A 13493-nucleotide genomic window follows, 5' to 3' on the forward strand; every position below is an offset into this window, starting at 1 on the left:
CAGGCATTGGCCAAATCCCATGGAGCAGTTAGGGGCAGGGGAGGGTGCTCACCTTGCAAAGAGGAGGCCCAGCACCTCCTGGGTGGTAGCAAGGGTGCGATGTATTTCGAGAAACATGTGAACATAGTTTAGATCTTGTTTTATGACGGCAGTCACCAGGTAATCTATTATGGCCTCCAATGAACTGGCACGAGTGTTCCATACTATCAAGGTCTTATTCCTCTTCCTCGTTGAGCCATTTTTCCCCTGAGGTGAATCAGAGGAGACATGAGTCAGTGCTGTGGCCACCAGGAGGGTTGGGGCTTGGAGGGCAGAATGAGCCCCCAGATCTCAGGGACTTCGGCAAGAGGTGGGACAAGAGAGCCCAGAGTCCGAAAAAGAATCGGGTGACTCAGTGTCTCATTGGGTTCAGCCTAAGGCTCTTGGTTTTGCTTCAGGTCATGCTCTCCATGTCCTGAGGCTGCGTTCCTCGTAGGGCTGTGTCCATAGGGCAGTGTCTGCTTGAGGATTCTGTCTCTCCCTCTGCTTCTCCCCACTCTCCCCCGGACTCCCTCTCAATCCATCCATCAACCAATCAATTAAGAACCCTTTAAGGAAGGGGTGTCTGGGTGGCTCAATGGGTTAAAGCCTCTGCCTTTGGCTTAGGTCATGATCTCAGGGTTCTGGGATCGAGCCCCGCATCGGGCTCTCTACTCGGTGGGGAGCCTACTTCCCCTCTCTGTCTCAGCCTGCCTCTCTGCCTACTTGTGATCTCTGTCTGTCAAATAAAGAAATAAAATTAAAAGAAAGAAAGAAAGAAAGAGAGAGAGAGAAAGAAAGAAAGAAACCTTAAAGCAAAAGAGAATATGTTCTTGGTATCCATACAAAGAATTGAAAAGGGGTGCCTGGGTGGCTCAGTGGGTTAAGCCGCTGCCTTTGGCTCAGGTCATGATCTCAGGGTCCTGGGATCGAGTCCCACATCGGGCTCTCTGCTCAGCGGGGAGCCTGCTTCTCTCTCTCTCTCTCTCTCTCTCTCTCTCTCTCTGCCTGCTTCGCCATCTACTTGTGATTTCTGTCAAATAAATAAATAAAATCTTTAAAAAAAAAAAAAAAGAATTGAAAAAAATGATGTCTGAACTTGCTAGTATCTCAGGTCCTTTTGTGAGCGGAGTATTGGTAGCACGTCCCTGCATGAGTGGCATGGATCCTGTGATTTCTGATGACATAGCCCCATTGTTTTTATTTTTTTAAAGATTATTTATTTATTTATTTATTTGACAGAGAGAGGTCACAAGTAGGCAGAGAGGCAGCCAGACAGAGACGGGGAAGCAGGTTCCCCGCTGAGCAGAGACCCCAACGTGGGCCTTGATCCCAGGATCGTGAGACCATGACCTGAGCTGCAGGCAGAGGCTGAAACCACTGAGCCACCCTGGCACCCAACATATCTCATTCTTGAGATGAGAACACAGATGTTTTAGGTGAGAGGGCTTAGGATAGGAGGGCACGGAGGCTGTAGGATGCAGCACTGTTCATTGGCCACAGAAGGGGATTATATCCAGTCCTGCCCCTGTAAAGGGCTCGATGCTGGTGATAAATGACTGGCCTTCTGGACTACCATGCAGTGCAGTGAGGCCCCTGTTCCTGACCCTAGGGGACCCAAAGATGTGTTCCATCAAAACAAAAGCACAGAGCAAGAGACAGAGTACCATGGGCCCCATATCCCTTTGGATCAGAGTCTCCCAACTCACCCTTGCAAATGATCATTTGCAAGATTTGTATAACATGAGGAAGTACTGTTGGGCCACCTGGGAGCACGAGTTAGGAAAATGCCTAGCACAGGGCAAAAGGAGTCTAGATAAACGGGATGAGATCTGGTCTAAAGTCTCTTTAATGATATTCCTATAAGTATGTGGACAATGGCTCTACTTCTGTCCAAGGCGTGGGCAGGACCATGAGGGCCAGTTTGGGGAAGAGATGGGATGCAGATTCACAGGAGTACAGGACTCTAGGAGGCCAGGCTGGCTTCTAGTAAGTGGGGCCCTTGGTGCTGCATCGGATTCCCAGGGGTCGCATCTCCCCAGCACCTGCACTCACCCTGAGCCAGCGCCAGACTCTGTTGGCCGTGTGCGGCTTCTTGTCCTTTGGGGAATGAGAGCACGGGATGTCAACATTCAGCTCTTGCACCATGTCCTCTGGAGCGTTCTGTAAAGACAGTGCCCGGCAGCCAGGCCGGAGACCTTAGAGCCCTGTCTGGAGGCCTTTGCTGGTCTTCAGACCCAGGGCGCTCCATTCCAGACACATCGCAGCCCAGGTGGCAGAGCCCTCCCCCAAGGAGAGAAATGTGGCCCAGCTTCAGGGCCTTGGATATGCTCTGGCACAGCTAAGAGGCACCTCAGGAATCCCCGGTGTACCCAGCCCACCATGACATTGGTGTGAACAAGAAGGGATCACCAGGGTATCCACTGTGCTCACCCTCCTCCAGCCCATGGGCGGGAACCCCCACATATCCCTCCTCCCCTCAAACTCCAGAGGAAGGGATGGGGCTTCCCTAGGACGGTTCAGAGGGGTGGGCATCGCCTAGTCTCCTCAGTAGTAAGTACCTTATGGCGTCTCCCTCGAAATGTGTTGAGGCATCGGGGGGGTGGTTTCAGCCAATGTCTACAGCATGGGAACAAGCAATTTTCCTGGGAGTTCTGGTTCCCAGAGCCCCGGGATGTACGTAGACAGGATGAAAACATCTTTCTGTCTCAGACGTTTCTATCTAAATAGCCCTGACACCGGACTAGAGTGTGTGTCCTGGTTGCAGGGGTTATAAGTTGTGGGCCTTTGTGATCCAGGCAGTGACATCACTGCCTGTGATCCCCAACCGGGGCCCACTCCTGGTTGGACCCCTACACGAACAGTGCTCCTGTCTGCCATCTCCTCTTCCCCCTTCTGCATGCAAGGACACATCTCATCTGTACACAGTGACCCCAACACACCCCTCGGAACAGGCCCCCAGGGAAGGTCTGGGAGCAGCCAGTGCCCCAGCTTGCAAACACACCTGGTTTCAGACACAAGTCTCTATGCTTACCTGGTTTGGACCTTAGATAAGCCATTGTGCCTAACAGGGATGGTCTTCTCTGCAAAATATGGATGATTCCAGCATGTCTTTCTATCAGATGTCCACAGGCATAGGTTGAATAATAGCTCTGATGTTAGAGGAGTGCTGTCACAGGTAGGAAATACCTCCCAATTTCCTCCCTCCTATCAACTTCTTGGAATCTGCTACTAATCAGATCCCACCCCACAGTCCCTCCTTGGGTGTGTGTGTTTGTGTGCACAAGCACACTCGCTCCTGAGTGCACACATGTCTTCATCAGTGCTCATATTCTGGAGTCCCAGAAGACGACAGCCCCTCCTACAAAGGGCTGGGTAATAGCTTCTCAAGAACTTAGGCTTCGAATTTTCAATGAAATCCCTTAGTAAGGGACTGGCCTTGGCCCTTGGCCCTTGGCCCTTGGGTGGGAACAAGTTATGCGGATGATAGGGCTATGGATACATCCGAGGGGAGGCACCTACCTGAAGAAGCCTACTGCAAAGTTTCCATCGACAGACAGGTGCTTGATTGAAACATTTAGGTGTCTACCCCTGTCTGGGACATTCCTGACTTAAAAGTGTTCAAGGGGTGAAGTGGGGTGATATCCCAGGTGTGACAGCATGATCTCAGGATCCCGGGGGTCTGCAGAAGACCAGGTGGGCCCTGAATGCTTCAGAGTTCCCAGACATCAGTTAGGGAAAATGGCTGAAAACCATGAAGCTACATCCCGGCTTTCTACACTGTAAAGCCCTGTACTCCGAATCACAGCATAGTTGGGTGATCACTTTCCTGGGAGTGGTCTAGAAGAAGCAGAAGCCTTGGCGAGACCTCCGACACCTTGCAGTTGGTCAGTATGATCTTCATAGTCATCCTATGAGATGGTAGGGCAGGTGTTAGGACCATTTCACAGATGAGGAGACTGAGGCTGGCAGGCAGAATAACAGCCCACCAGTGGCCCAGTAACTGCACAGAGCTGGGGCAAGAAACCAGGCTGCCTGGCCTGTCACTGCCCCATGCCACCAGGCACCCCATGCCTTGCTGTGTGCCAATCCTATCTGGGGACGTGGCATCCCTGCCCTCCAGTTTGTAATCTGTTGGCTTAAAAACAAAAGAAGGCCACCCCTTTTCTTATGTGCAGTTGGGGCTAGAGTGGACAAAGTGAAAACAAGGAAATGGAATAAAATAACAAAGTGCCTCCACCCCTCCTTCACACTCCGGGATTTATGTGAGCAACTGCTCTCCCCAACCTTGAACCTTGTTGCTAATCTAGTTTCCACATTCCTCTAGGGTCATTCCCCAGTGTGACAAAGGAAAGGAACCAGGCTCTGTGGTTTAACAAGGCCCAGCCTGGGCAATAATCCAGCTACATGAACCCAAACCGGAGGCCAATTAAGCAGGGTCTCCCCCGGTGCTCCCTCCTGGGAGGGGGTCTGCCTTGGTCCCTCTCCTAACTCCCCCCACTCAGTCCAGCTAATGTGGGCCACACCCAACAGCTAGGACTCCTCACCTGGGACCCCAAGTGCTGTCCTGAGAGCCCCGGGGACACTGCGTTCCCACCCACTGAAGGAAGAAATTCCCACTGCTACCCCACATGCAGGGTTGACGAGTTAGCACGAACAGCTGCGTGCTGCCGCAGGCATGCCTTGCCCTCCCCTCCCGGCTCGGTGCAAGCACACTCGCAGCCACGTGAGAGCCCTGGCCAGCACGCAAAGCCTCTGGGTTCACAGTCTCGTCCTGTGGGCAGGTGGGAAACAGAGCCGTGGCTGATCTGGGACCCTCAGAACCAGTGCTGGGCATGAGCGGGGTCGGGGGGGTGTAGACACTTGCCCAGGGGGCACCTCACCGGGTGTTCATCCCAAGATGCTAGTCCTGGGTTCTCAGGGATCAATGGCTCTCCCAAGGTGTGCTTTCCCAGTATTCAGATTCTGTTCCTACGAATGATCTAGGAGGGTAAAAGCATTCTCAATACACACGGTCAAGAGTGCAGGGGATGGTACAGCTCTTCGTCATTTTTTGGATAATCTCAGGAGCACCCTCGAGCCCTCCAACAGAGGGAAGCAATCTCCACCCCTTAACCGTGTCTCCTCAGTTAGCAGGGCAGGTCACATCTAAGGCTGTGTTGGGACTTAAGACTGCTGGAACCCGAACACCCAGTCAGTGCACCAGATGGAGCACTGCAGTTGGCGGATCTTTCCAGTTTCGTTTGGGTAGAAACGACTGCCTTTGTCGGACACTAGGTGGCTTCATTCAGGGCTGTTTCCAGACCTTGTGCCAACGCAGCTCAGGAAGCTTTTACCTTCGCTAATTGTGAGCTTTGGATTTGAGCACAGCTTCTGATTTGGTAATATTTCTGTTGATCTTTGGATGCATTGAATTAGACGGCAAAAGGCTGGAGCTAAGTTTCCTGGCAAACTGCCCCTGTCTCCAGCGTGCTCCCAGGGCAACGACAATAGGCTGGGGGAGGGGACGCTGGCGGGAGGGCAGCGCTGAGTCTCCTCTGGAAGACTGACCGTTCGTTCACACCTGAGTGAACCTGCCTCCAAGCCACCCTCCAGGAGAGCTTTGGAAGTAAGACGAGATGCTCATGGGTGCTCTTCAAACAGCTTTGTGATATCATAGGAAATGTGATTATTCCAAAGCAGCTGCAGTTGGACTCTAGGAAATCCTGTGTAATAACTCAGCACCGCCCCCCCACAGATGTTGAATGTGTGCGAGACACTGTCCAAGTATCATTCACCATCTAAGTGATCCTAGCTGCGCTGCCCCCTAGGGGCAAAGCATGGAACTAGACGTTGTCCTTGCTCTTAGGGATCTGACATTCCCATGGGAGAGACAGACGATCAGTAAATGAGCAAACACAAAACAAGGTCATTTTAACCATAGTAAATGCTATAAAGACAATAAGCCAAGAAATGTGATCAGGATTGCCTGGCTGCGGAGGACAGCTCTGAATGGCATGACACTGAGTAGAGAAGCCTCTGAGTAGATGGCATGTGAGCCAGTTTGAATGATGAGAAGGAGCCAGTCCTGGGAAGATGGGGGAGTAGTCCCCGCCTGCAGAATCAGCACATGCAAAGGCCTTGGGGTAGGAGGACTGAGCAGTGGATGCCAGTACAGCTATGAGGCAGAGAGTACGCCAGATAAGCTCCAAAAGAAGCAGAGCCCAAGCCCAGGGAAACCCTGACAGTGGGTTTGCATTTCATTCTTGATGTGATGGGAAACCACAGGAGGGTTTAAGTGGTGAACGGGCACCTTACGGTTAGTGCTTTTGGAACAATCCCTCTGGCTTCAATACAGAGGCACTGGGGCACAAAACCCTGGACGTGGCCAGGCTGTTGAGACTTGACTTGGGTCATCCGACAGGCTGAGGTCATGGAATGAGTCCCTTACACCTCTGGCCAGTGGGGTCTTTAGATGTGACCTACAGGGGTGAACCAGTTGGATCATGAAGCAGAACTGATCTTATAAAATGGGGAAAACATGAGGAATAGCCCAATGATTAACATGGGCCCCAGTCCCCTCTGCCCCCCGGCTCTTCCAGAGTGGGACAGACAGCACATAGGACCCTGGACTGGTAATGCTTCCCTTGGGGCCCTCTGTCCTTGGTGGGGTGACAGGAACAGTGGGACCCCTTGGCACACTTTCTCCTCAGGGGCTCACACTCTTCAGTGATCCCGTCAACCCTTCTTATCAGCAGCCTCTGCTCCCTTGCCGGATGTCCCTCCATGGAACCCCAGCCCTAGGCAACTGAGCTGTGCTAGAGGAAGCTGCAGACTCTGAAGGTTGGCATCTCTGTAAAGCCACAGCCTCCAGCCTCACCTGCCTCTCAGCTCTGACCCTCCACCGCCACCCCCTCCCCAAACTCTGGTCTCTCCGTTGTGTTCTCTCACCCATTCCCAATAACAGCTGTTCCAACTCCCCTGCTCACTCACACCTCTGTGGCCTCACCAGCAAATGAGCTCATCTGCTTTTCTGGTAAACAGAAGCCTCCATACGGGAATGTCCTCAGCCTCTGTGCTTCCTATCCTGCCCTCCCAGGACCAGACAGAGGCGGCTTCCCTCCCCCATGTCTGGCTTCCCCTCCCCTCCTGTCCTTTGCTTCCATCGCTCCTGCAGCTTCACCCCCTCCCCTCTCCCCACGTTCATCACCCACCCCTCCCAGCACCACTGGCCCTGGGACAAGTCTCTCTCATCTTAACCAAAAGCTCCTGGGATCCCTCACCGCCTTCAGAGCCATGTCTCCTGTCCCCAGCCCCGCCTCCTGAAAGTGCCGTCCATAGTCACCCTCTCCAGCCACTGCCCCCCCCACTCCTGACAGGAAAGCCTCGCCATCTTGATTTCTGTCCCCCCCCCCCGCCCACTGCCCCACTCAGGCCACCTCCTGTGTGGGCCACATCCTGACCCTACCTCTGGTGGGGTCCTCATCTTCGTCCCCAGCCTCTCAGCATATTTGACAGCTCTGACCCACTCGTCCCCCTCTAAATACTTTCTAGTTTCTCAAACTCTCCTGATTTTCTTCCCTCTTCTCTGGCCATTGCTTCCCAGTCTCCTTCCCAGGTTCCTCCTTTTCTCCTTTTCAGGTTCTTCCCATTTTCTAAAAATCCATGTTTCTCATTATTTTGTCCTAGGCCGATGATTCTCAAGAGAGGACAGTTTCAGGCCTCAGGAGGGATCTGGCAATGACCAGAAGAAATTGTGTCTATCACAAGTAGGGAGCTCTACTGGTAGAGACCAGAGATGCTGCTAAACACCCCGTAATGCATAGGACACTCTCCACCATGGAATTACGCAGCCCCAGGTGTCAGCAGTGCTGGCGTTGAGAAGTCCTGTCCCAGGCCTTTGTCTCCACTGCTCCATGCACCCATTCTCCTGGGCCAGCACCTTTGGCCCTACGTCTTTAGGTACTAGGTTTGTGGTGATGGGCCTCACCATCCTTTCCTGTGGCTTCAGAAGGGCTGCCTGCCTTCTGGACGTTATCATTTAGAGCTTCAGCTGTCCAAAACCAGTGTGACTACGTCTCCCCACGGCAACGCAGCCCACCACCACCCCCAGTCTGATTCTCTTCGTGTCCCACCTCCTGGAGAATCACACCAACTTCCATTCATCTGCTCACACAGAAGTCGTGGGATCACCCTCCACCACCCCTTCTCCCTCCCATAGTCGGTCTAATGGATGGTTCCTGCTGCGAATATATTCCCTCTGCCCGCTCGGCCCCCTCTCCTCTCTGGTTCAGGCTCCCAGACCTCCACCTACATCCCTCCAATGGCTTCCTAAGCAGGTTCCCACCCACACTCTCCCCACCACCTCCAACCCACTTCCATCCTGAAGCCAAAGCAATCTTCCTAAAATGTCAGTTGGATCATGTAACTTCCCTGCTAAGAGCTTTTCAGTGGCTCCCCATTGGCCTCAGGACAAAAGTCCAAATTTCTGACCATGTTCTCTCTGCCTTTGGTCATCTCGCTCATGCTTGTCTCTCCAGAAGAAGTTCTCACCATTTTATCCCTTTCCCCACCCTCCATCCCCCCCAGCACCAACAATGAAGTTCAGTCCCTGAAGTGGGCGCCATGTTCTCTCTCACCTCTGGGCATTTGCCACTAGCGTCCCTCTGCTTGTAACACCGTCCTCCTGCTGCTCGCTAACTCCCAGTCACCTGCCAGGTCTGAACACAGACACCTGGCCTCCACACACCTTCCCAGGAGTCCTGAGTCCTTCTAGCTACACCACCCATACAACCCATGATTGCAGGAGAGCATATTCTCTCCTGCAAGGGTTCACCTACTTGGCTCTCTGCCCTAAGCAGTGACCCTCTGCAAGGGCGGATGGTCCCTGACTGGCTACAGGGCCAGCCACGGGACCCCGCATAGTGCCTGACACCAACTAGGTGCTCAGTAAACGTTTGCTCTATGAATAAATAGATGCTTTTTAAAAACTTTCAGAGGGGCACCAGGGTGGCTCAGTCAGTTAAGCATCTGTCTCCAGCCCAGGTCATGATCCCAGGGTCCTGGGATGGAGCCCCACATCGGGCCCCCTGTTCAGCAGGGAGCCTGCTTCTCCCTCTCCCACACCCTCTGCTTGTGTCCCCTCTCTCACTGAGTCTCTGTCAAGTAAAGAAATAAAATCTTAAAAAAAAAACAAACCTTCAGAAGCTGAATTACTTTATACTGTGACAAGAATCATAATTCAAAATCACTGAAAGGCCTATTTAAGCTAAAATCTACAAGGGTTTCTCTACTAAGACTACTTTCTATATGGGTTCGGTTCAACACAGCAATTTGTGATTCTTCCAATTAAAGTGGCTTTTCCTCCTGAGGGATGAGGAGAGGAGAATGAATGGCTTGCTTGGCCCCCTAGATATCTCAGATGTCTACCCTTCGCACGAGCCTCAGGGCTGAGGACGAGTGAATTAGGGGAGATTCAGCCACGGTCCACAGATCCGACCGTTGAACTGACGAGTCACGGCGCTAGCTTTTTTTGTTCATATTTTAAATATGGACTCTTGGGTACTGATTTTTTTTTTTCACTCTTTTAATTATACAACAATATCTTTATGTCCCCATGTTTTCAGAAAGGCCAGGATGGGTCTATCTCGGAGTGCCAACCAGAGTAGGGATGGAAATCTGTACCAGCCTAGGACAGAGTGGAACCAGGTCAGTCACCAACGCACAAAGGCAGGAGACAGGAAACGGAGAGGGATGTCACCTGCTTCACCACAACAGAAAGGTTCTTGCTTCTGACGGCATCTGCCTCCAGTTGAACAGTCCAGGTAAGAAGGCAGGCAAAGGGGTGAGTTCACTCTGCTGAGGCCAACCTCAGCAAACCCTTTGGAGCCCCCCTCCCCAACCAGTAAGAAAAGCTGTCTCCATATCTAGAGACATGTCTGGTTTTCTTTGAAGAAAACGGGCAAAGCAGGCTTCCTCCCACAGAGTACAGGTATCCTCCAACTACACAGATTGTCCTTTGGGTGGTGTATAAAATCTCTCCAAGGCCAGAGCTGCCCATGTTGCCCTCACTTGGAGAGCCCTGAGCCCCTGCTGGCAGCGTTGGTGGTCCTGCCCCCTCAGGGAGCCAACAACCCAGACTGAGACTTACGGGTTGCAGAGTAGAATCTGTATGCTTGGGAAAAGCACCTCGGATAGGTTGTCTGTCCTTCAGCCGGGACATTCTGTCCTCAGCACACGTGGACTCTGCCACCTAGGTGTGTATGGGGGGCAGGCAGGACAGGGAATAGGAAGTGGGAAATCAAAATCCACCTAGAGCTTTCCAGCCAAAAGCTGCCTTTAAGCTAATGATTTCCAATATAAAATATTTATCACTAATCCTACTTTCAAAACTCTACATCCAAGAAAGACCTGTGCCAGTACTTGTGGTATTAATAACTTAGAAGGGAAGCCTCCCCTAGATGGTGAAGGGTCAAAGCTGAACAGATTGTTCTGAGTGCCAAGAGCCTCTGTCTTAGAAGTTTCTTCCTCAAGGTGGGCCTTTCCCTGGATGCCCTTCATGGACCTCCACCCCCAACCCACTCTCTCCTGGCAGGCCTGGCCAGTCGCCAACCTCAGGCCCCTGCACAGTCCATTCCTTTCCCTTCCAGGTAGAGCAGTGACGCTATTGTCTACTGGACCACATCCTATGATGACAACCCCTGCGGAGGCAGCACACAGAAAAGGCTGACCTTAGTGCCAAACAGACCTGGGGTCACGGGCTGTTACTGCCATTTGCTGGCTTTGGGTGTATTAAATTCCTCCGGCTTCAGCTTCATCATCTATAAAATGAGTATGAACCACTTTAGTCACAGACCCTTGAAAGTAACAGAAATCTATTTAAACTAATTTGAGCAAAAAAAAAAAAAAAAAAAAAAAAGTAATTTACTGAGGGAGTTCTGTGATATGTCATGGGACCCAAGGGAGAGAGGAACCAACTAGTAATTTCCAACCACTATTCCTGAAGGTGGAGGAAGAGGGCAAACAACAGGCTACCTGACACACAGTAGATTCATAAAACATCAGCAGCGGTTGCTAAAAAGCTACTGGCACCTTGTCCCAGTGTCTGTCCCTGAAAACTGAGGGTGACAGAGAAAGAAAGACATTTTCCCACATTTGTGAACTTGGTATCTGTTCTGTCACCATCCTTCATATTCCCACTTAGACAGTAGAACTTTCCAGGTGCCGTGAGAGATTTCTATCTCATTTGGGTCATTTCCCCCACCAGATCCCAATTTCTTTCTTATATGCTCTGCAGCAGGGGCAGAAGGCACGGCGGCTGAGCTGCAGAGAGGAGGAGCCTGGGGTCAGGAATGGCCTCCATCCTCCCCGCCTCCCACGGGCCATCGCAGATAAAGCCTTGTGCTTGGGAAGCTGCAGATACGTAGGGGAACACAGAGGGAATGGTGACCAGGGTCCATGCCCCACCTGTTTACTATCCCTATGGCTTCCAGTCTGGGGTTGTGCAGACTTCCCCAAGGCCCAACCCCAGCCCCCGCTCTCTCTGCCTTGTGGGTGGTTGTTTCCCAGGTTCTCAGAGTAGCACGGCAAAAAGCCAGCCACCTCAACTGTAAAATATTCTATAAAGCAACATATGATCAGCCTCAGTCCCACAGACAGACCCACTGCCTGGTGTTGAATCAGAACTTTGCAATCCCAAAGACCCAACTTTATTTTTTTTTTAACTTTTTTTTTTTTTTTTTTTACATAGCTGTTTAAGCCATGGCTTTATTTTTTTTTTTTAACATCTTAATTTTATTTTTTTCAGTGTTCCAAAATTCCGACTTTAAATCCAAACTCCATCATCTGCTAGTTGTGTGGCTGAGAGCAAATTGCGCTATTCTTTTGTTCCCCCATTTTTTTAAATTATGGGAAAATACATATAACATAAAATTTAGCATTTTAATTGTTTTTCAAGGCATAGTTCAGTGGCATTATACACGATCCAGACTTCCCCACCATCCATCTCCAGAACCCTTCTTGCCTTGCAAAACAGAAACCCTGTATCCATTTATATTAGTCCGGGCTCTCCACAGCCTCGAAGGCACATCCAGAAATAATGCTTAACCAGTTATCTGGGCAGCCCCGTGGCCATAAAATTAACCATCACACCATTAACACTAACTCTGTCTTCTCCCTTCCTCCCAGCCCCTGGCAACTACTGTCCTACTTTCTGTCCCTGTGAATTTGACTACTCTCAGCATTTCCCATATGGGGAGCCATACCATATTTGCCCTTTGGTGACTGGTTCACCGTTTACTTTACTCAGCATAATGTCTTCAAGGTTTATCCATGCTGTAGCATATGTTGAAATTCCCTTCTCTTTGGGGACTGATTAATATTCCCTTATATGCGTACGCCACATTCTGTATACCCGTTCCTCGACATTTGGTTGCTTCTGCCTTTTAACTATTATGAGTAATCCTGCTCTGAGCATGAGTGAACAAGGATCTTTGAAGATTTCACCCGATCTTTTAGATATATATCTAGAAGTGAAATTGCTGGACCTTATGATAATCCTATATTTAGTTTTTAAGGAACTACCAACTAGTTTTGCACAATGACTGGAACACATGCCCACCAATGGGGCACAGGGCTCCAATCTCCCCACATCCTCTTCTGCCCTTGTTATTTTCTGTTTGTTTGTTTTTTGATAATTGCCGTCCTATAACAGGTGTGAAGCATCATCTCATTGTGGTTTTTTCTGTGTTTCCCAACTAATTAGTGCCATCTTTTCATGTGAAGAACCGCCATTTGTGTATCTTCCTTGGAGAAGCATCTACTCAAGTGCTTTGTCCACTGGGCTGTTTGAGTTTTCCTGTCGTTGTGTTTTAATCTTAAATATATATATTTCAATATATATAAGAAGGTTTGTGGTTGTCAGTGATCAAGATGGCACCATGAAAATAAAATCTTTAAAAAGGAAAAAGAAAAGAAAAGGGGTACCTGGCTGGCCCAGTTGGTTAAACGTTTGCCTTCGGCTCAGGTCATGATCTTGGGGTCCTGGGATTGAGCCCCGCATCGAGCTCCCTGCTCAGTGGGGAGCCTGCTCCTTCCTCTCATCCTCCTCATGCTCTCTGTCACTCTCTCTGACTCTCTCTAGTAAGTAAATAAAATCTTTAAAAAAGAAAAAAACAGAAAAGATGGCACCAGGAGCTGGTATTCAACTCTGGCTCCTACACTTTCCATTGAACTATGCAATGTGTTCTCATCCACTGCCACAGTCCCAACATTTGCACACTGACTGCCATTCCTTCATCTTCGACTCCACCCCCCTCCCTGAACAGAAGGTAACAATCAGAGTCATCATTTCTGCCTAATACCAAAGCCATGAGACTCTCCCCCCACTTTCCAAATTATTCCTGTAGAAAAAGAGCTGTTTGAGGGGCACCTGGGTGACTCAGTAGGTTAAGCACCCAACTCTTGACTTCGGTTCGGGTCATGATCCCAAGGTTGTG

The 13493-nt window shown here is 50.6% G+C and overlaps 1 long non-coding RNA gene across 3 annotated transcripts; it reads right to left on the reverse strand.

Moving 5' to 3' along the window:
- Positions 1 to 56: 56 nt before the first annotated feature.
- LOC309858369 lies at positions 57 to 13124 on the reverse strand. Of its 3 annotated transcripts, none has more exons than XR_014308166.1 (5): positions 12982 to 13124; positions 4902 to 5000; positions 2580 to 3929; positions 2074 to 2181; positions 57 to 246 (listed from the first exon to the last, which is right to left on the reverse strand). It is a non-coding gene; the product is annotated as an uncharacterized lncRNA (long non-coding RNA). The 3 variants fall into 3 exon arrangements; XR_014308167.1 differs by lacking the exon at positions 12982 to 13124 and adding an exon at positions 10148 to 10243; XR_014308168.1 differs by lacking the exons at positions 4902 to 5000; positions 12982 to 13124 and adding an exon at positions 4566 to 4615.
- Between the last annotated feature and the right edge of the window lie 369 nt (positions 13125 to 13493).

Source organism: Mustela nivalis (genome assembly GCF_964662115.1).
Source record: "Mustela nivalis genome assembly, contig: HAP1_SCAFFOLD_2265, whole genome shotgun sequence".
NCBI classification, from domain to species: Eukaryota; Metazoa; Chordata; class Mammalia; order Carnivora; family Mustelidae; genus Mustela; species Mustela nivalis.